The following is a 23,192-nucleotide window of genomic DNA, read 5'->3' as shown; positions in this document are numbered from 1 at the left end:
GGAAGGAGGCGTCCAGGCCAGTTGGCGCTCGATCCTGTGTCCGATGTATGTGGTGTGACTTCAGCCACAGGCTCACCTTGGAGTTCTGGAAGGCAGCCAAGGGCAGCAGCAATAGCTAACCGGCAACTGGAGGAGGGATTTCTCATGCTGACACTGGGGTTTCTCTTAGTCTGTCACTCTTGGAGAGATCACTGTCGCCCCAAATAGCATTACTTCATCAAGTTTGCATATATATGAATATACATTGTACGTTACAGTTATTTTCACCAAGATGAAAGAAAATGTTTCTTTATGGATTCTTCAAACAGCCTGAGTGCTATTATCCCTCCCTCCCTTTCTCTCTGTCCCTCCTTCCTACTCCCCCATCTTCTTGTCCCCCACCATAGCATTCACATATTTTCTTTTGTAATTTAATTTTTAGTTAGCACTCAAGGATAATGGCTGCCATGACGTTTCCCATTATGATGTTTTCCTGTAGACATTCCGTGCGGCCTCCTTCACCATCGTCCCACCACAGCTTCCCCTCCTGCCTCCCTTGCTCTGTGTTTTCTCTCCGCATGGGTTACTTATTATTTTTATATGCATGCTATTGATCTGTATTTGTTACCTTTCTTTTTTTGTTATTGTTTGTTTCTTGCTTTCCCCCTTTTCACAACTGCGTATCAAAACCATAATGGCATTTAGAATGTTTGGTCAGGAGGATCTCCATGAGTTCAAGGCCAGCCTGGGCTTCCTAGTGAGACCCTGTCTCATGAGAAAAAACAGATAATGACTGATATTTACATGTAGGCAGCATAATGCTCCCCCAAACACATTCCCATTCTGCTCCTGCAGATGTGTGGCTGGTATCTTAACATGGCTGAAGGAACTTTGCTGATGTGATTAAGGCTCCTAAGACAGGAAGCCGTCCTATACTACCTGAATGAATGTGGTGTCATCCTAAAAGAGGAAAACCAATAAAGAACACATTTGAATATGGCTGCTGTTGAGACCAGAGGAGGAAGTCAACAGCCAAGCCAAGCAGGCAGCCATGCAGGAAGAGCCGTGGAAATGGCCGCTCCCATGATGCCTCCAGAAGGAAGGTCGCCTGGTGACACAGTGACTGTACCCAGTGACTACAGAGCAATACATTCACAGACTTAGGAGCCAGTAGTCTCTCAGTAATTTGTTATAGCAGCACCAGGAGGCTGATATAGCGCTGAGACGATGTCGTGTTTATGATAGCACCTTAGTGTCAGTTGAGTATTGTATGCCAGGTACTGTGATGCTTCATGTGGGACGGCTGATGACTTCAGGCACAGAATTTATCTTCTCGAGGTTCTACAGACTGGAAATCCATGATCAGGGTGTGGGTAGGACTCGCTTCTGTGGCATCTTTCTTGCTTTGTAGATGGCTACTGTGTGGCTGCCTCACATACCCTCAATATTCTCATGGTCTTTTTCTGTGTTCATGTGGGTCCCCATTATCTTCCTCCTTCTCTCCTCCCCCTCCTCCTCCCCCTCCTCCTTCTCCTCCTCCTCCCCCTCCTCCTCCTCCTCCCCCTCCTCCTTCTCCTCCTCCTCCTCCTCCTCTTCCCCTTCTCCTCCTCCTTTCACATGAGTCAGGTTGAATTCGGGTCAACTCCAATGCACTCTTTTCACTCAGCCATCTTTTTAAAGATCTTATCTCTGGACATCATTGCATCAGGAGCTCCTGAGGGAGGGTTAGTGTTCCAGAATATGGATTTTAAGGAGAACAATTGTGCCCATTCCATATGGACTGTCTTGTTCACTGATTACAATAACCTATCAAAGCAGAACACCTAAGGAAACTGAGTCACAAAGTTGTTACTTGCCCAAATTCACACAGCAAGCAAAGAGTTGAGTCACGTTCAGGAATTTAATCTTCTCTTCTCTTCCTCTTTCTCATCCTCCTCTTCCTCTCCCACTCCCTTCAGTACCCTGAGCGAGCCTAGGGTCTTACGCATGCTAAGTGAGTGCTCTATCACTGAACTACCCAGTCCTTTTAGTCCCTTTTGAAGTCTTCATGATCAAACTGGTCTTGCACTTGACTTATACAACCAACTGGGTCTTAAACCTGTGATCCTCCTGCCTCAGCCTCCCAGAGATCACAGGCTTGTGATTCTCACCATTTTTCTTTCTGTTTCTTTTGTGGGGGGCAGTAGGGGTAGGGGACATAGGTACTCAGTAGGTATTAATTATAGAAAGGGGGAACAACAGCTTCCAGGACTCTTAGAACATGAGCAAGCCGTACTAAGCCTGGTACACTATCCCATGACTGGCCAAGTATGCCTATGTGGAAAAGTCAGACACTAAGCAAAAAAAAAAAAAAATGGGTGGAAAGAGAGGGCTTGGGAGAAATGGGTTTCACCCTCTATTCACCACTGAGCACAGCTCTAGAGGCTTTCTCAAGGCACGTGGATGTGGTCCACTATGGTGTTACATAGACAATGCCGGGAGCTGCTGTCAAACCCTCTATCAAATACCAGATTCTGAATTCCAGGTACTCATATGTCCAGAGAGAACACTTCTCAACAAGAAGGATACGGTTGGGCAAGACTGCATAGGAAGGAGGATCAAGTAGTCACATGGCCAGCTGAATCCTGCAGGCAGGTGGCTGGCTGGCAACCTCCGTCAAGTGGAGACTAGCCTCTGCCCAGTCCAACAACTCATTTTGATCACTGTGGCAAAGGGCACAGTTACTCTCAGGGCCTAGGCGGGTCTCTGGCTGGCTGTGGGAACATTTCAGTGGGAATGTCCAGGGTGCCCATCAGAAAGGGCAGGGAATGGTTGCCTCAGAGTGCTTATCCCTCAGAGGAGTGGAGCTTGAGATGTGAATTCCATATCGGTCGAGTTTGCTGCAGCTCAGGAGCAGCACATACATACGTATACATGTGTACATATACATACATACATACATACATATACATACACAATACATACATACACATACACATGTATGTACAAACATATACACACATGCTCACACACATACATACTCACTTACATACACACCCATAAATGTAGGGCATGTGGGACTGAGCTACCAGACAGGCATAAGAACCGGTGAGGTGGGGCATGCTCGAATTCCAGGGATCTCAGAGATCTGAGATGGTGGGGGCAGAGCGGCCCCCTCCCAGCCTCCAATGTTGGAAGGACCAACCGTGGGCACTCAGTCACAGTAGCATAGCACATGGAGCTCTTCCCCCATGCTAGTGAGGTATATAGATAGCCTTAGCCTCAGGCAATAACCTTCCTGGATAGTCTCATACTCCTCCCCCCCAAAAGTATAGAATCCCTGGTTCACCCCCAACAAAGTGTATGGCATTCACATCCACCCCCAATAAAGAAATATGAGCATGCTAAGATCATCTCAGTGATTGCCATGGGAAAGGTCTTTGCCTAAAAGAGCCGGGACTCTAAGACTCCTGAAGAAGGCCGTTCTCTTCTCCTATCTCTCTGGTACTGCACTCGCTCCCATTAGGACTGGATCCTGCTCATATGATCTCTGCTTTCCCCTTCCTGCCTGGTGTACACACGGTACAAGGGGAAACGTGGACCTCAGCCCTCCATTCCTGACGTCCTCTTAGGGCAGGTATTACTGAAAGCACCAGGTACCCTGAGAGAAGACCTGGAACCAGTGCATTCATTTCAGACTCCACTTAACCCCTCCAGATTGCAGTGGCATCTGATGCCCCAAAGGGAAACATGGGCTGGGGACTCCCCGTTTCGGACTTTGCCCTGCCTTCTCCAGGTCAGTATATCGATGGTGTCCAGACATCCCCAGGAGAGAGGCAGAATACCATGCCACACACACATACACACATACATATACACACATGGTCACACACATATGCATACACATATATTCATACATACACACATACATGCACATACACATATACATACTCAAACATCTCCACACACATACACGTATATACACATACATACACACACATACAACAAGACACATACATATATATATACACATACATACTCACACATACACATACACATACATACATACCTACAATACATACATACACACATACACACATACATATACATACACATAATATACACATACATACACATACACAGATATATATATACTCACATATACACGTACACATGCACACACATACATACATATATACATACTCACATACACACATACATACACATATGTTCATACACATAATACACACATGCATACTCACACATACATGTACATTACAAACACATACATGCATATATACTCACATGAATACACACATACATACACACATACATGTATACATACACACATGTATACATACTCACATACATACATACATACACACATACATACATACTCACACTATTCTTATTGTAGACCCATTTTTGTCATCTCTCTTTTTTTGGTGGGGTGGGGTGGGGTTGGGTGATATCAAGACTGGCTTTCTCTATAGCTCTGGCTGTCCTGGAACTTTCTCTGTAGATGAGGCTGGCCTCGAGCACACAGAGACCTACCTGACTCTGCCTCCTGAGTTTATCTCTATTCTTATCTCTTTTTTTTTTTAAGATTTTATTTTATTGTATGAGTACACTGTAGCTGCCTTCAGACACACCAGAAGAGGGCATCAGATCTCATTACAGATGGTTGTGAGCCACCATGTGGTTGCTGGGATTTGAACTCAGGACCTCAGGAAGAGCAGTCGGTGCTCTTAACCACTGAGCCATCTCTCCAGCCCCCTCTATTCTTATCTCTTAAACAAATGTAGTAGCAGGAAGAGCTCTGTCTTGCTCCAGTTTAGCACCCAGGGAGAGACATCAGGGGCTCAAACAGAAGAAACAAGTTCTCATTTTATACATAGGCTGTTGGTATGATAACACATGAATGCCATACATCCCATTACTCCCACTTACCTATGCATGGTTGAATTTGCTCTATACCATTCCCAGGCACAATGCTACTCAGTCTTTGAACTCTCCCATTGATGGGAAGTTTCCACCTTCCAAAGCAGCAGGAAACATCCTCAGGCAGGTCCTGTGACTAGCAAGCTGTCCTTATACTGACCCACCTGAACCCATCTGCTGGGTTCCCAGGTGACTGCTAGCTTTCATGGCTGTTCAGGTATTTGAAAGCAGGCGAAAACTTCCTTCCTTAAAGGGGGCTCGTCCTGAAGTGCTGCAGCAGAGAGATCCACCTCCAGGAGAGGTTTGTCCTGAGTTTCTGTGGATCTGCAAGTGGCCATGGGCCAATCACACGGCAAGTTTATAGGCAACTCTGAGAGCGGATGTCATACCCTCATTATGAGAGGGCCTCACCTCACTGTGTGGACCCTGGTGGAGTATCTCCAGGTTTCCAGTCTTGGAGAGAGGGACACCATGTGGGGTAGCACAGACTACCCTTTACGTTAATTCACCACACTTCCAGGCCTGGTTTAACCACTTCCAAGTTGGGACTGTGTGATGATGAAGCTTCATTGGCATGCTGAACAGACTTGCAATCACCCAGGAGGCACACTTCTGCATGTGTCTGTGAGAGCTTTCTAACTGAGGATAGTTTCTGGTGTACTAGTTTGCTTTTTCTGTTGCTTTGATAAACACATGGTATGGCACAACAAAGAAAAAGAATAAGAAGAGAAAAGAAAAGAAGTAAGCGGCTTGTGGAGTAAAGTATTTATTTTGATCTTACACTCCCAAGTAATAGTTTATCACGGAGGAATCGTTTATCAGGGCAGGAACCTGGAGGCAGGAACGGATGGAGGGAACTTGCAGGGATGCTTCTTACTGGCTTGCTCCTCCCAGCTCGCCCAGCCTGCTTTATAGTACCTAGGACTACCACCCACGGTGGGCTGGGCCCTCCCACATCAGTGAACAATCAAGGAAATACCCCACAGACAAGCCCACTGTCCAATCTAATGGAGGCACCTCTTCTATAGTTTCTCCCTTCCTAAGTGACTCCAGCCTGTGTCAAGTGGACGAAAGCTGACCTACATCGGTCTCGAACAGTCTAAAATAGAGCAAGCAAGCTTAGCGCTCTCTACCCTCTCTACTTCCTGACTATGGCAGCTGTGTGATCAGCTACCTCAGGCTCCAGCTGCTAGAGTTAGGGCCACGCCCACCACCATGCCTTCTCTGCCGTGGCCACGGTGGACTGTACCTTCAAACCTTGAGCCAAAAGAAACCCTCCCTCCCTTGCATTGTCCTTCTTGGGTATTCTGTTGCAGCAGGTAGAACTAATACAGACCTCTAAGGCAATCTGCTAAAACTCACTGGACTTCATTTAGCTTCCCATATAGTGAAGGCGTCCCTACTGTGTTGTTAGGATGCTCAGATGACGTCGCCAATGTGCCAAATACTTTGTATGCCAAAATGACACCCTGTAAATGATTAACCAGAGTGAATAAGGAGTAAATAATAAGTAAACCGGGAGCTTGTAGAAATGCTTTTGTCCCAGGCCCTCCTAAGGGATGATAGTACAGAGCAGAGTTGTCCTTAAGGAAGAAGACATTGGTAACCTGAGGCCTGCAAGGACAGTACTCACATTCCCCATCCTTGTGACCCATCTGCATGTGGGTCCAGGAGATGGCTCTGAGCTCAAGTGTCCCACCCTGGCTTTGGAGACCTGGGTGAGTAGGGCCAGCCTCATGCAATGGGTTTGAGACAGGTCCTCCTGGTTGATAATGGGCTTCCTCTCTTTCTCTCTCTTCTCCTGAGGCCCAAGGCTACCTGCTCTGACGTCCCAAAGCCTTTTCTCATCACCACCACCATCGCCCCTGTTCTGATTTTAATTTAGAATAAATTCTCATCCTCAATTAGAATGTATTTTATTGAGAGAAGCAAGTAGGAGGAGCCCGGATAGCTCAGTCGGTAGAGAGAAGCAAGTAGGAACCGGGAACCAGGAAAGACGGCCTCATGGCAATGGAGGCTCACGAAGTAAGAGGCTCTTGTAAAAGGCACACAAATCGAGGTGGGGGGCAGCCTTCTGGTTGTCGGTGGTTGGGTTCAGGCTACTGCATCTCTTGTCTAAATGAGGGCTCTTTCTGCTACCCTGGCTCTCTATTACAGATTCTGTGCCTTCTAGCTGGCCATCCATAACTCCATGTTGGCCTCACCAGTCTCGTGACTAGGCAGGGACAGCTGCCATGCTCACCAACCAGTGTCACAGGAGCAGATGGCCAGGAGCCTCTACAATTGGCAGTGTGTCACTACTCGCTTAACCTCAATCCGGTTTGTCTTGAGTTAGCAGAACTACCTGGGAGATGTACTTCCCAGGTGGGGTTGGGCCAGGCACCCTGTCCTTCCTCATGCTACATGGTGTCTCAAGGATGGCAATGCCACAAATGAGGGACCCTACCCAGAGGGCCTTGGGAGAGAGAAGGGAATAGAGCAAAGAGGTCTGGATTTGTGTGTGTGCCTCTGTCTGTCTCTGTCTGTCTCTCTGTCTCTCTGTGTGTGTGTATGTGTGTGCCTCTCTCTGTCTCTCTGTCTCTGTCTGTCTGTCTGTCTGTACTCTTTCTCTCTCTCTCTCTCTCTCTCTCTCTCTCTCTCTCTCTCTCTGTGTGTGTGTGTGTGTGTGTGTGTGTGTGTGTGTGTGTGTGTGTGTACATTCTACTCCAAGGGCCAGTCCTGTATCCCCAGGGATGGTGGCCTGACCAGCAGAGGTATTTTCATGTATGGGACAGGTGTTGTGCTGTGCCTGACAACTTCCTTTCTGCCTGACCCATCCTCCCTGGGTTCCCCAGCTATAAAGTAGGAACAAGTCCTATCCCTTGCCTGCCCCAGGGGGACATTGAACAGGCGTGAGATAATGTCTGCTGCTACTCACCCTTTACCAGGAAGGCAGATCCAGACTGTCTACTTTTAACACTGAGAACTCAGTCCTGCTTCTAATGGGGTGCCTGCCTGCTTGTGGCGCTCACTGGGGAGCAGGGGGCCAGGTCATCTCACAAGACCCAAAGGCTTCTTGGCATCCTGAGGGAGGATACCAGAGCCAGCTCCCCCTCTGGGGCCTGAGGCCCTGGGCCCTGGTTAACTACAGCACAGCCCATTGTGTGGAGTTCAAGGGGCCGCCTTAGGCTCCTGGCATTCTGGTTAAACCAGGAATGGGGCAGCTGGGTGTGGCCACAGTCTAATGAGCTGGGTGTGCCCATAGGAGTTAAGAGCCGGGGGTGACAGCTGTGGGCAGGTCCCCACCCACGCAGGTGGGCAGGCAGCTTTCACAACAGTCACCTGGGTGCTAGGAAGCCATGCAGCATTCTTGCCCTGTATTTATTTTTACAGAAACAAGTGCTCAGCTTTGGAGGTGGGGGTGGGACTATTTCTAAATATATAAAAGTCATTGTGCTGGTGCTTTTGAACCTCCAAATCTATTGTGTGAAGAAAGCTGATGCCAATCTGTAGCTTCCACCAATTGCAAAGAAGGTAGAATGCTGGAAATGCAACAGGCTTCTCCCCCCACCCCCACCCCTCACCTCACCCCCACACACCCTTTTCCACCATTGTGAAAAGTAAGACATTGGGGCCTTTTTCTGTCTTGGTGGACAAGGGAGCCTCCCTCTCCTCACTCCTGTGAGAGGAGCACTCCCTTCCCTCTGATGTTCTTCCTGGGAAATGAAACCATGACCTTCCTGCCTGGGTTCTCTTCCCATTTTTTGACAAGAAGGTGTGAGTGTCTGGTGGCTTCCAAATAAAGGCCAGATGAACTCACGGTACCGTCCATGGACCAAAAGAACCTTCCGTGGGTCCTTTCTCTATTTGAGAGAGCCGGCCTCAGACTGTGCACCAGTTTACCAAGGCAGGAGTTGGGCCAGGACACTTGTTGCTTTACTGAAATGCCCACATCTGTCCCTGGAGCCTGCATTCCAGGCTGTGAGGGCTTAGGGTTTAGGGTAGAAAGACTGGTTTGTGGTCCTCAGAGACCTTCATGGGAAAACCAGGCAGAGGACGATGGGGGAGGGGAGTCTGGGAAGGAAACCGGGCTTTGTGAGAATTGTGATTCTGTCTACCCAGGGTGACTGCCAGTGAGGTCTAACAACAGACCACTGAGATTTGGAAACACAGGACTTTGGGGTGGGGTGGGGCGGGACCCCGAATGTAGGTGGGTTCTCTAGCTCAGTCCATATTTTCCAGGCTCAGTGAGGGCGACTCAACATTCCCATCCATGAAGTAGGAACAATGAACCTCTTGGTATACTGTGAGGAACAAATGACGTCATCCTTAGGAGAGTTTTCAGTGTGGTCCTGACCTGTGGATAGTGTAGCTTAACTATCACCTCTCCTCTTTTCCAGAGCAGCCATTGCTGTCCAAGGCCCCGTCCTACCATTGCCCTAGGGTGTTCTTAGTCCGAGAGCAGACGGAAGGTCTGGTCAGCAGGGGTTAGGGAACCATAAAGACTGGGTGTCATGAGAGTTCAGCATAGGTTATAGGTCTGTCTTGTAACTGGCTGAGTTCATTAATTCATCATGTTGCCAAGGATAAGAGTCTTCTCTCTCTCCATCGTCCACCATCTACATCATTGCCCAACCTACCTGCCGGGTCAACTTTTCTCAGCCTCTCGTGTCCCTCCACCCTGCCCATTCTTGGTTTATGAGTTGTCAGAACCAGGGGGACTATGGATGGTCCTGGCTGGGGCTGAGAAGCTCATCATAGAATGACCAGCGCTACACCCTCCTCAGAGCTCCTCACATCTTAACAGATAGTGGCTTAGCAAAACCCACAGAGTAAAGGCCATAGAGCAAAGGCCATAGAACAGAGGTCATGGGGGAAAGGCCATAGCGCAGGAGAGAGACAGATTTCAGGCCTCCCACAGCATGGCTCCAGGGAAGCAGGGCCACCACACTTCCTTCCCTTGGTCCTAGCACAATATAAAGCATACTTGGATACAACAAGGGGAGCTTCTTCTCTGGGATGTTGCTCTAGGGATCCCCCTGGGCTCAGAGGTCTCACAGATAGTCTTCCAATCTTTGCCTCTTTCTCTAGAAAACAAGCTAGGGCAGGGACTATTATTGTCTAAGAGCAGAGGGCAAGAAGTCACTTTGCCTCTGAATCCCACCGGCAGACCCTTCAAGGAAAACCTCTGGCACTCCTGAGGGATAGGGGTGGGAACTGCCAAACCTCTCCCTTCTTTTCAACTTTACCCTTGGATACCATCGAGGCCAGAGGATGAAACCCGAGGTGCATGAAATAGGCAAGTACATGCCTCACCAGAGAGGCTCGGCATCCTAGAGCAACCAGTGGGGAGCTAGAGAAGGATGGGTGTCCCTAGAGGAGGCCACTCTATGAAAGCAAGGATGTGAAGTTTTTCCAGAGCAAACTAGAACTCCCCCCAGGGCTGAGCCTTGAGGCCACCACACCCGTCGCCTCATCCAGATGTGAGGTGATGAAGTGGGCCTTTCTAACAGCCAAATGGAGCCTGAAATGGAAGGAGAAGAGGAGGCAGCAGCCAGAGAAAGAGGCCGAGGTCCTGAGCAGGACTCTTGATGAGGTGTCTCTGGGAGACACAGCCCAAACACCCAGTGCTCTCCAAGGCTCCCAGCCCACCCTGATGCATCTGACTCTGCTGCCACCACAGAGAAGACCAAGAAGACCGAGAACCTAAGGAAGAAGCAGCGGCAGGCAGAGGAGCTGGAGCAGAGCATCCAGGCTGACGAGGTCAGTCAGTCCATCGGTGAGCAGCTGGAGAAGCCGGCCCAGCAGAGGGTGGGCTCTGGAGGAGGACTCGGAGGACTTGGAGGACTGAAACTGTGAGGCTTCAGGAGTAGGGAAATGGACCACAGAACAGACCTGTGGGATGCTCTGGGTGAGGTCCAGAGAGAATGGGAAGGGCACCCCCAAACCGGCTCACTTCCATCCCCTGTGGCCCAACTCCATCCTCCACAGTCTAAGCGCCCCTTAATTCCTTCCCCTTTCTTCTCAGCTCCTATTTTTGGACTCCCCGCCCCCCCACCCCCTTGTATTCTCAGTGTTCAAAATCTGAGTGATGACTCTAGCTGTCTCTACTGCTGCTCTGGATGCTTCGTTGAGACGAGAACAGGGTGGAAGTCTGTTAGAGATCTGAGGCCGAGGCACAGGGAGTGCCTAACGTCTCGGAATCTCGGTTCCCATTCAAAGTGTTTATGAGTTACTTCCCTGACCGTCCCAACCCCCCGCCCCTTCATAAAGAAAGTAAGAATGAATTCGAGTAGACACAACAAAAGATTTAAAAGGCCTACGACATCTCTCAGTCTGACGACTCGGCTGTCCTGCAGAGAAATCCAGACTTTGTTGTATCCGTCTTAGCACGGATGGCTCTAGTACCCACGATTGCTGTCTTCACCACCCCTGGTTACTATGTCAACACTCTGACACTAGGCTGGGACTACTGCCGCTTGCAGTTGCTCATGCTGAGGACAGAGGGACGTTGGTTTTCAAGGCTGGAAGCCAGTCTAACCGCTGGAAAAAATAAGACTTCCTCATCCTTTGTCCCTTCCTCCTGAATATTCCAGAAAGCGGATGAGATGCTTACTACAGCAGCCAGGCACACAGATGGACCTTGTTCTCTGCCGAGATTAAGGTCAAGAGCATGAGGGTACACCCTTCACCCTGTCAAAAAGACTCGCAAGGCAAATGAGCCCAAGCAGCTTCAGACTGTGTCTTTACTGGCTACCCCTTCACCGAAGGGCTTTGGTGGGTCAGAGGAAGTTGTAGCGGGGAGAGCATAGTTATCCTGACCAGTACCTGTTACTGTCTGAACTCTCTGGGAGTGGCGTTGGAACAGGAGAGGTCAGTTATGGGAAAGACCTAATATGGAGACACAAAAGAAACCAGCATCCCTGGGATAGAATTTATCAGCACATGGTTCTAGAATTTGCTCCACTGGGTAAGGAACAAAAGCCGTACAGCCACTTGCTAAGGTCTTCCTCTAAACTGTATGGAAAGCCACCGAGAGACACAGATGCCAATGGTCAGAACAGGGCTGAGCCATGGGTGCCTGCAAGCCCATGTAATGGCAGTATTTTACTTTAGTATATTATGGTAAAATGTACCTCATATGACATTTCCCTCTCTTATTTTATGAGACAATATAAATATTTTTTAAAGATTTATTTATTATATATGAGTACACTGTAGCTGTCTTCAGACACACCAGAAGAGGGCATCAGATCCCATTACAGATGGTTGTGAGCCACCATGTGGTTGCTGGGATTTGAACTCAGGACCTCTGGAAGAGCAGTCAGTGCTCTTAACCGCTGAGCCATCTCTCCAACCCCCATAATATAAGTATTGAATTAAGAAATCAAATTGTGAATCAGATATAGAGGCTCATACATGTAATCCCAGTATTCAGGAGACAGAGGCAGGATAGAGTTTGAGGGTGAGACTCTGTCTCAAATTAATAAAAAGTATAAGCCACATTTTGAAGCCTAAGGTATAGGACTTGGGTGAGTGGTAACATATTTCTCTGTTGTTGTTGTGGTTGTTGTGTGTTTTATGGTGATAAAATATACTTTTCGACCATCTCTAAGAACAGAGTTCACTGATACTAAGTACAGTCCTGATTCTGTGCCAACCAGCACAACTCCTCCATGTTGTAAAACTGGAGCTGTCTAGCAAGAAAACGAACTCTCTGACAGTTCCTTATTATCAAGGCATAGTCTATGGAGAGTGTCGTGGGTGCATCTTAAGGGTAAAACCCAATGAGCTTTGACAGATGCAAACCCCAAGTTACCACCGCTGCGAGACAAAGCCTCCACCCCCAACAAAGCCTTCCCTTTACTCTTTTGACAGTTTCCAGCTCTCACCCCGAGGCAACCAGTGTTCTGATTTCTATCGTGGTAGATTAGTCTCTTCTGCTTCAGAGCTTCAAGAGCAAGTAGTCTCTTGTGCTGGCCTCGTCCAGCAGAACACTTGAGGTGTGCGTGCTGCTTCCTTTGGCTGTCTGTTCTTCTTTCCTGCTGAGTAATATTCTATCTCATGACGAGGTCACGGCATCTTCGTTTATCTATCCCTTGATGGGCACCTGAGCTTTTTCTGTTTTTTTTTTCCTCTTGTCTTATGAATACAATCGCTTTGAACCTTTTTGGTATGTTTTTATGGTGAAAATATGCTTTGATTTCTTTGGGGGGGGATACTTAGGAGCAGAATGGGTGACTCATAGTGTAGGTAGATGTGTATCTTTGAAAGAAACTGCTAGTTTTCCAAACTGGTCTTCACTTTATACCCCCAGCAAGGAGGCATGGGTAATCGTTGTTCTAGGTACGCACTGGCATTTGGGATCGCTGATCTTACGTTTAGCCACGCTAGTGAGTGTGTGACGACACTCTGCATTTGTTCACACCTTGTTGGTGAGCACGAAGGTGCTGACCAATGTTCATTTGCTCACCTGCAGTTTCTAATCTCTGTTTATGGCGTCCCTTCACGTCTTAGCCTCTCCTTTAATTTCTTTTCTTATTTTTTTAAACCAGAGTGTCAGTATTATAGTCTAAGCTATCTTCAAACTCACCATACTCCTGCCTCACCCTCCCTGGTGCTGGGTGGCAGGCACGCGTGGCCACCCCTGGCTGTTTGTCTTCCTTTGCCAGCTTCATAATGCTCCTGCATCAGCCTCCCAAGTGCCATTTCACCAAGCTCGACAATATTTTTTGATTGAAAAAAACTGTAAATTTTTTAGATACCCAAATGAAGATATTTCTATGAATCATACCTCATACAAGAATGAAACGATGACAATTAAAATATGACTTTGGATGGGGAGTGTTGGACTCTGAGTGGGGCTTAGGCCCTTAGGCAGGAGGATAATGAATTTAAGGCCAGCCCGGACAGATAGTAAGGTCTGGTTTGAACGATAAGGCTGGAAATTAGCAGAAATGTTGATAGCATCCAAGTTACCGGCAGGCTTTCTGATGTTTGTGTGTGCGTGAACACATCTGCATGAATGTGTCCGTGTGCACGCACGCACGGTGTGTATGGAGGCCAGAGGTCAATGTTGGATCTCTTTCTTAATCACGTTTCATATTAGTCTTTTGGGACAAGGTCTTTCATGCAATCTGGAGCTGGTGGATTTGGCTAGACAGGCTGGCTCAGGGATCTGCTTGCCTCTGTTTCTCCAGCACAGTAATCACCAGCGTGTGTCACCATGACTGGCTTTTTACCTGACTACTGGGATCAGACTCCAACTCTTATGCGGCCAGTATTTTACTGAGTCATCTCTCATGCCACCTCCCAACTTCAGCCTTTATTTTATTATTGTTGTTATTATTTATTATTTATTTATTTATTTATTTTACCAATTTGGATTCTTTGGGGGCCTGTTTAAGAAACTTTTGACTTCTGCGACGACTGGTAATAGACACTTGTAGTCTGCAGAGCCTGAGGCAGGAGAATTGCAGGTTCGGGTTCTTCCTGAAGTATAGAGTACGGTCCAGGCTGATCTGGTTAACAGTGAGATCCCGCCTGGAAAGGAGCGGTGGGTGGCTCTGGGTCTATGTAGAACACTTGGGTAGCATTTGTGAGGCCCTGGTTTCAATATTTCCTTTTTATTTCTACAAAGATTGACAAGACTTCAATCTTTAGAGTTTTCTACAAGCCTGTGTCCATCTTAAAACAACGTTTGGATGTGAGGCGAGGTAATACTTTTAGATATGCAGTGGCTCTAGCAGCCTTTAATTAAAAGGGGACTTTCTTCCGCTCACAACAGCACGCTGGTGCCTTTGCTGACGAACAGTGCCGCGCTGTGCATGTCTAAGGTGCCACCTCTACCTCCACTAGGTTTCCTCCATCCTCCTGTTGGCTCTTCTGTCAATAGCATATTGTTGTGACTCCTGCAGCTCTCCCGAGGGCCCTAAATCAGGCAGCCACAGCTCCCTGTGTTTGCGTGAACCTGAGACTCTTTCCCCTCAGTATCTACTTGGGGCTTGCTTCGCTCGGGGCTGGCACTCAACAAAGAAAGGCTGTCTTGGATTTGCTTTCCAGAACCTCAGTCCTTAAGGCAGCAAGGGAAAAGATCATGAGAGAGCATAGCTTTCTTGTCCTCCAGTCAGGAACTCTTCCAGGACTGGAGAGAGGGCTCCTAGGATGTGTGGAGAGAAGGGAGCTGGGGAGAATTGGAAGAAGAGCAGCCGTCCAATTGTGGGTCTAGTTCAGGAGCTGAGAGACTCAGGGAAGACACGGAGCAACCTCCAAGACCCACACTCACCCAGATAGCCCTGGCTCAGTAGAATGATCAGTCCCGAAATCTCCGCTCAACCCAGAGAACGCCACACTCTGAAGACTCACTGGATAGAAACAGTGGCCACTCCAGTAGAAATGATCTGGTGCTTTGAGAACTCCTAAAGGGTCACTCTTTACACAAAGAAATATGAGGGATCCTAAGTCTACCAGTGAAGGTTTTTGTTTGTTTAACTTTTCTAGCATCGGGAATCCTTGCTGAGTTATGAGGGGGAAGCTTTATCTCTTATACACTGAGTAGATTATTCAAGGTTCCTTCCCACCTTGTAGGACATTACTAGCAAACCCAGCCTGACACTGGAGAATGTGAGCTGGGAGACAATCTGTCCCCTCAGATGGCACTGGAGCTAATGGCACCAAACTAGGGGAGCCATGGATAGTGGACTCCTCGGCCTCTCTGCTGTCCCAGCCCATGCTTGAGATATCAAAGCGCCATCAAGCAACCATTTCAGAAGAGAGGTCGCACTGTGTGGCCCAGGCCAACTTCAAATCAATAATTCTCTTTCCTCAGCCTCCCAAGTGCTAAGAGCACAGGTGTATGGCCCCCACACCCAAACTACCCCATATCAAACTATGTCCTTCTGAATTCTAGTCCCGCCGTCCTGAAAGGCTTAGATCATGCCTTTCCATTCACGTCCAGATCAACCGGAAGGAAATCCTAAAGGTCCCAAGCATCAGTCCTCACGGTCTGTGAGGAACAATGTTTGGAGCAATGGCTGTTCGGGAGTGCAAAAGAGGGAACTTGGAGGTGGGGCTGCTGCATGCTTCACGGTCCGGGTGTTATTTTCCATGCCATTCATGTCCTGGCTACACCCATGTTAGGTATGGGGAAACTGGTGCTTCAGCCCTATTTACCTAGTGCCAGGAGAGTCTAGCTTGTGTGTTGTCTTGCCTCTATTAGTGTGCTCAGCTTGCTCTGTAACTCCAGGAATGCGAAAGAGACATTTCAAAATGCATTGAATTGATACATTCCTTTGCTCTGATCCCGTGTCCGCTAAATGTTCCAAAATGAGACACATGGAAAACGGGAAACAGACCCAAGCCATTTGTTTGGCTGACACTGTGAATTAGGGTATCCCTCACAGTATAAACACACACACCCACTGCACACACGCACCCCTACAAGGGTAATCCTGGGGTTGGAGTCCTTCTAAAGCAGCTGAGGCTGGACCACCAACTTCAGGACTGCTGCTATACCTTGCTGTGCGAGGGCAGAGCTGGGTAATTGGATCAGAAGAGCGGTCAGTTAGGTCCAAGGAGTCAGTCCTCTGAGCCCACTCACCTAGAAAGGCATTATGGTTGTTACCTGATGTTAAGAAAGGGGCTAGGAAGAGAGAGCAATGGGGGAGGGCTTGTATGTTAAGTAAAGGTCAGCCTACCCCTGCATGCTACACACACACACACACACACACACACACACACACACACACACACACAAATATACACAGGTATACAAACACATACACATATGTACACACACATATACACACACATACACACATGTATACACAAGTATACACACATGTACACACATGAACACACTATACACATACACACACGTATACACACATATGCACATGTATACATGCATACACATATGTACACACATACACACATGTATACACAGGTATACACACATGTACACACATGAACACACTATACACCATACACACATGTATACACACATGCATATATGTACACATATACACATGTATACACAAGTATACACACATGTACACACATGAACACACTATACACCATACACACACGTATACACACGTATGCACATGTATAGACACATACACATATGTACACACACACACACACACACACACACACACACACACACACACACCAGGCCTGTTGTCTTGCTTGGACTCCTGGTGCACATCTATGCGGCTGTGGTCTAGGGAGCACTGAACTCATTCACCCTCCCAGCAGTCGGGCCGTGACGTGCACGAGCCTCTTAGTCATCTTGATGTCATCAGTCATATTTCCAGGAGTGAGTAATTTGGGGAGGGAGGTGTGGTGGTGAAGGGGGAGGTTGAAGAGACAATGTGGTCCAGGAAGAACCCCATCCCTCTTCCTCCAAAACAGGAAATGCTCCCCTTCTTAAGAAAAGATGCACTCTGACTCTGTTCTGAAGTGGGCGGGCACGCATCGAGTGCTGGCAATGTAGGGGCAGCAGAATGCAAAGCTGCTGGGACTTATCGCCTTACATTGCCCCCCAGGTAATCAGGGAAGTGTGTTAGCCAGAAGAGGGGCCAGTGGGACTCTGTTTGGACTTAGTAACAAGATACCTCATGCTATCAAGCACAATATTTCCACTTTGGCCTATAGGTTTCCTGGTGTTTCATCAGCAGGAAGTATAAGGCTGGGGTTAGAATGCAGAGCCCTGCGTCCCAGTCCAGCCTTGCTGTGGGATGGGAAGATTTCCTCTGACACGATTCCAAATTGGCCTCAGCCTGGACCGACCCTGTTTCTTCTGTCAGACTTTGAAATCCCAAGAGTGAGTGATCGTAGATGGACTTCAAGTTTAGGACAGACCTGGATGCCTTTGAAACAGAGTCATCTCCACCTCCCTTCCACCCCCAACTCCCACCTCACCCCCATCCATGGTCCTCTGGGTTTCGAGACAGGATCTCCTGTAACATCCAAGGCTGTCCTTGAACTTTTAAATCTGTTGCTTCTAATCCAATACTCTGAGGTTATAAGCAACCACCACCACATCTAGCTTAGAGCCCTTTGGACACAGTACTGATCCCGAAGATCTTGAGTCAGATGAGGGTTAGTAATTCCACAGTCTGCAAGGTACCCTAGTGTCTTAGTGCCCCCAGGTTTGAGGAACTAAGGGCCAGCCATCGGTGTTCAGCTGTGGGCTGTCAGGGGACCTGGTATCTTAGTCTTTACTTCTTAGATTTCGTACCTGATTCCTCCCTAGAGAGGTCCTGGGAAATGTCCTTAGTTTCCTGTGGGAAGAATCTCCAGGAGGAAAACATGCTTAGGAAGAGAACTTGAATCTCGTGAGCACTCTGCGTGTTCTGGGCTTGACCCTGCCTCTTACACTGAAGAACTTTCTGGGTCCTCACTTACGCTGCCTGTGATACAGAGAATATGTTTCTCATGTTTCTGAGGGCACTGGGGTTCTATCACCTCGATACTTACGTGAAGGAGCAAGGTGTGAACCAGAACTGGTGGCTTGGTGGCCTGGTGGCCTGGCAGCCGCTCTTCTATACAAAGCCCTGTGATGACCTCATTCAGGACTCTAACTGCAGACACTAACCAAAGAGAAAGACATGGCCGGGGGTTGCTATTCCATTCCTCCAGATTTACATATTGAGACCAAAGCCCCCAGGGCCTCTAAATGTGACAATATTTAGAGAAAGGGCATTTATTTTTGTATTTATGGTTTATTTATTTACTTATTTTTTTTGAGACAGGGTCTCATGTAGCCCAGGCTAGACTCAAGCTCAATGTATAACTGAAGAAGGCCCTAAACATCTATCAACCTGAGTGCTGGGATCACAGGCCTGTGCCTAGCTGAGAAAAGACCTTCAAAGAGATAATTACCATGAGGTCATAAGCCCTACTCCAATGTGACCAATACGCTTTTATTGTATTGTTGGTTTTTTTTTTGAAATGAACTCTCACTGTGTAACCCAGACTAACCTGGAGCTTGCTATATGTAGCCCAGGCTGGCTCAGACGTTCGGTGTTTGACTTTTGCCTCCCCAGTGCTGTGATTACAGGAGTGAGCTATCGCATATAGCTTGTGGTTTAGACACAGGGGAACAACCAGGGGAAGACAAAGGGAAAGTCAGCCAGCCTCCAGAATTTCAATAAAGTAAATTTCTGTTGTGTGAATTTGCAACCAGTTTCCCAGGTCCCCAGTCCCCAGCCCCCAGTCCCCAACCCCCCAACCCCCAGCCCCTCCCCTCTGCACTCAGGATGGCATTCTGGGAAATACTGCAACTCTCCCCAAACAGAAGCTCTTCTTTTAAAATCCCCTTGCTCCCAGTCCCTACACACATAGGTGTGGATTGTCTGCCGGCTAGCAGATTGGAACACTGAACACGCCTCTCCAACAGGCAGAGACAATTCAAATGTTGATTTTTGCAACTGTCCTTCCTTCTGTTGAAACTTCCTGTTTCCGAGGAACAGAGATTTTTTTTTTCTTCACAGATCCCAGAGGGCGTCCAGTAAACCCAACAGCTATTACCAAATTGTTCTGGTTTTGATGAGCTCAATGGGCATGAATCAGAAGCAGGCAGACTACCTCGTTTCCCTTGAAATAGACTCGAATTAATGACAGCAGGGAAAGCACAAATATGTTTGGGACTTCAGTGACTGGAAGAAATGGGCAGTGATGGTGACCCAGGCCAGGTGGGGGGTGGCTTCGTGCTTCTGGAGGAACAGGGTCTGGGGAAGCCCCTGCAGAAGCCACCATAACACCCAGGGCCTGTGGGAAGGTTCACGCCTGGTCTCCTGTTCGAAGAAAAGAATCTCAAGGCTGAAAGTCCCTCCTGGAGTCTATGGCCTCCTGTGGTCTGACTGTTAGAAGGGAAGCCCAGTGATCTCCCCAGATATGTGGAAGACTGACAAAGATGGCAGGCTCTACACAGAAGCAGGCAGGCTTCCATTTGGGAGCCAGGAGCCCTGGAGTCAGATGACTCTCTTGAGAACTGACGCTGGCCAGGAATGAGTGACTTGGACTTGCCTGCTATTAAGGACCATGGTACTAGCAATGACAGCTCAGGAGCTGGGTGCAGACATCAAGCAGGGGATCCTCAGGTGTGGCAGGAGGGGGTTTCCAGGTGGCCACAAGCTACAGTCGCTCTGACTCCACTGCTGTTGACTGTGGGGTCTGGCAAACTCTGCCCTCCATTAAGGCTTACCCTTTCCACTTATCGGGGTGGACTCTCTTTCCTAGGGATCAAACTCAGGCCAGCAGCTTGGCAGCAGGAGCCCCTGTCACATTGTCACCATGTCTCAGGTGCCTGTCAGTTCCCTACGCCTCCTGAGCCCTCCTTCCAGCCTTCCAGTATGTACTCTTCCTCTTCCTCCTCCTGCTCACCTCTCCTTCCGTCCTCCTCCCTCTCCCCCTCCACCTATATTTATACCCTAGGCCTCCCCCGTTCCCTACCTTCCCTCCCGCTGGAGTCTTTCTTGGCCACTACCTCCTGTTGCCTCTGTCTGCCACACACTAGAATGCCTGTCTCAGGTCCTTCCGAATCCTGTACACACCCACACATAGCAGTGGCCTCATCTTTCCCCTTTGGGCCGTGAGCTTCCTCCTGGCCCTGGCAGTGATCTGTCTTCTGAAGCCTGGTCCTGGGCCTGAAGCATAATAACAACTCAATAAACGAGTGTTGAAACAATTAATGGCTTACTAAATAAATGACTGCTGCAGACACAAAGCCCATTCCTATAAATGAGTCACCACGGGCCCCAGCCACTGGACCCCGCCCCCACCCACTGACCCCAGCAAAACCCTCCTGTGATGATGTCATCATGACCCTTGGTTCCCAGAATCCTCCAGCCTCCTTCCTTCTCCGTCGTGCCTATCTACTTGTCATCCCCTCCCCCTCCTTCCCTTTCTCCTTCCTCCAGGGCACCATGTCTAAATAAGGCAAACCTCCTCCAGTGCTGGGGAGCTCTGGGGTTTTCATGCAGTCACCCAGGATATTGTGGGATGGGGTCAGGACATGCTCTGCTGAGAAGCAGGACAAAGTTCCCCAGTGACATTGGTGGATGGACAAGGAGACTTTGCTGCCCAGCAGTGGGTGCCCTCAAGTTAGCTGAGCAGGACTCAGAGAGGACCTAGCTCAGAAGGACCAAGGAAGCGTCCAGACAAGGCAGGGGCTTGGGAGAGTCCACTGTGGGATGCTGGTAAGGGATTTGGCCCTGAGATGCCTGCACCTCGCAAGCATCCCTGGTTCTAGGATCGGCATGTGACTGTCTCTAGACCTTGGATCAGGGCACTGTCCTCCTGTAAAACAATTCAGATGCCCAGGAGGATCCTGGCTAGTTCAGAGCACACTATAACCTCGTCCATCATTTTCTCCCTTCCCCCATTCTTCCCCCTCAATGTCATGAGGTGTTTCTGGCCTTAGTGTGGAGCAAAGAGGTAGCTCCTCTCAGAGTGTGGCCCTGGACCACAACCATGTTCCTGCACTTTCCAAGAGGACAGAAACCATGACCAAAGGGGGAAAAAGATGTCTATAAGAAAGTAATTCTTTTAACGTGTGTGTGTGTGTGTGTGTGTGTGTGTGTGTGTGTATGTGTGTGTTGCAGAAAATGGATTAGCACCACTTCTAGTTGGACATGGCCCATGCCTGTAATAATCCCAGTGCTGGTTGACCAGATGGCTCAGCCTAAAATGGCAGTTACCATGAAGCTTGACCACCTGAATCTGACCAAGAGACCCACAGGGTAGGAGGAGAGAACCAGCTCCTACAAGTTGTCCCCTTCTGACCTGCACCCGTAGCTGCACCCCTATAACAAAGTAGAGAACGCACGCCTGTTTGTCCAGCATACACAGAGACAAATAAATACATGTAATTAAAAAAAAATCCCCAGTGCTTGGGAACCCAAGGCAGGAGGATTGCCATGAGCTACATAGTGATTCTTTTTATGTAGCTTCTACAGCTGGAAAAATACTAAAATACTACGATTCTGAATAAACCAAGACAGGTCCATCTATCCTAAGATGTCTCTTGGCAGGTTCTTGTGGGGACTTCCAGCAGTATGGCCAACCCCACCTTCCCGATTCATTTCCTGGTCTGTGTCCTCGAGGAGCAGTGAGATCTGGCAGTTGGGACACCATCTCCCTCCTCATCCCCCATGCCTGTCACCAACCCTGGCACATAGTTGATGCCTTGTAGGTAGCACTATGGAGTTGATCCTCAAACTGGGACACCACAAGAGGGAAGAGGGTGTTATTAATAGTTGTGCCATCTGGAACCATATTGGACAAACAGGTGTCTGTCTGTTCTCTACCTTATGCATAGGTGTCTGTCCATCTGAACGAGGCTCTGTCTGACACTGAGGTGACTTCTGTCATACAGCTGCCTGCTTCTTTGCCAAAAATATTCATCTCGGTGCCAGGAACGGAGCCACAGGCTTCTTGTTCTTTAGAGCACGAGCTCACGCCAGCCTAAGGAAGGAGACACTCTTGTTAAGAGAGTCAACTGCGCTTAGAGGGGTTAATAATGCGCCTGAGGTCACACAGAAATAACAGAAATACAGCTGCATCCAATTCCATCTAAGTCAGAGTGTTCTAAGCCTACTGTGGAGCCCAAGGTGGGTCTGACAGGAGGCTGGCCAGGCTGGATGGACTGGGACTAGTGTCTCCCTTCCCTCCTGGACTCTCATGCCTAGTTGGGTTCTCTCTTCAGGGCAGATGGAAGAGGTGGACCCAGTTGGGTTGCAGCAGGCCTGAACTGGAGCTCTGTCAGGAAGCTGGCTGGGCACTTCCTCAGCTGGTCTCCACCTACCCTCCCGCAGGACCTGGGCCCTGCCAGAGACAAGCCAGACAAACACAGCTCACTGGTGCCCTCTGGTGTCTGACTCTTTTGGCCCCGTTGCTCCTCTAGGGAACATCACACTGTGTTCTCTCTGAGCAGGGCCCATGAGAGGGTCACCCAATGTAGAATCAGATTAGGACACCGAGCATGTCAGTAATGACTCTGGGATGGCAGACACAAGATGGGACTATTCCAGGCTGGGTAAGTCATGTGGTCATTCTATCTAAGCTTAGAACCATCTCGCTGTAACCTCCAGAACCCTCTCAGGAAACAGCCTGGTGAAGACACCAAGATAACATGTAAGTGCTTAGCAGGAAAGAGTAAGGAGTCATTGGCTAATGTGGTCAATGATTGACTATTAGTCTCTCTTAGGAGCAGTCGGCAATCTGGTGTTGCTCTGGGAGCCCATTTCCAGGGGTTCAGACAGGATAAGGTGCACCCAGAGCTGTCAATGAAGCAGGAACGAGGGGTC

General features: G+C 48.6%; 1 pseudogene; it reads left to right on the top strand.

Moving 5' to 3' along the window:
• Pym1-ps2 (PYM homolog 1, exon junction complex associated factor, pseudogene 2) overlaps positions 1–22,308 on the top strand; it is a 36,056-nt pseudogene extending 13,748 nt beyond the window's left edge.
• The last annotated feature ends 884 nt before the right edge of the window (positions 22,309–23,192 follow it).

Source organism: Rattus norvegicus, chromosome 6, assembly GCF_036323735.1.
Source record: "Rattus norvegicus strain BN/NHsdMcwi chromosome 6, GRCr8, whole genome shotgun sequence".
Lineage (NCBI taxonomy): Eukaryota > Metazoa > Chordata > Mammalia > Rodentia > Muridae > Rattus > Rattus norvegicus.
Note: the sequence above shows the minus strand (reverse complement) of the source record. Positions and strands in the feature narration are given on the sequence as shown.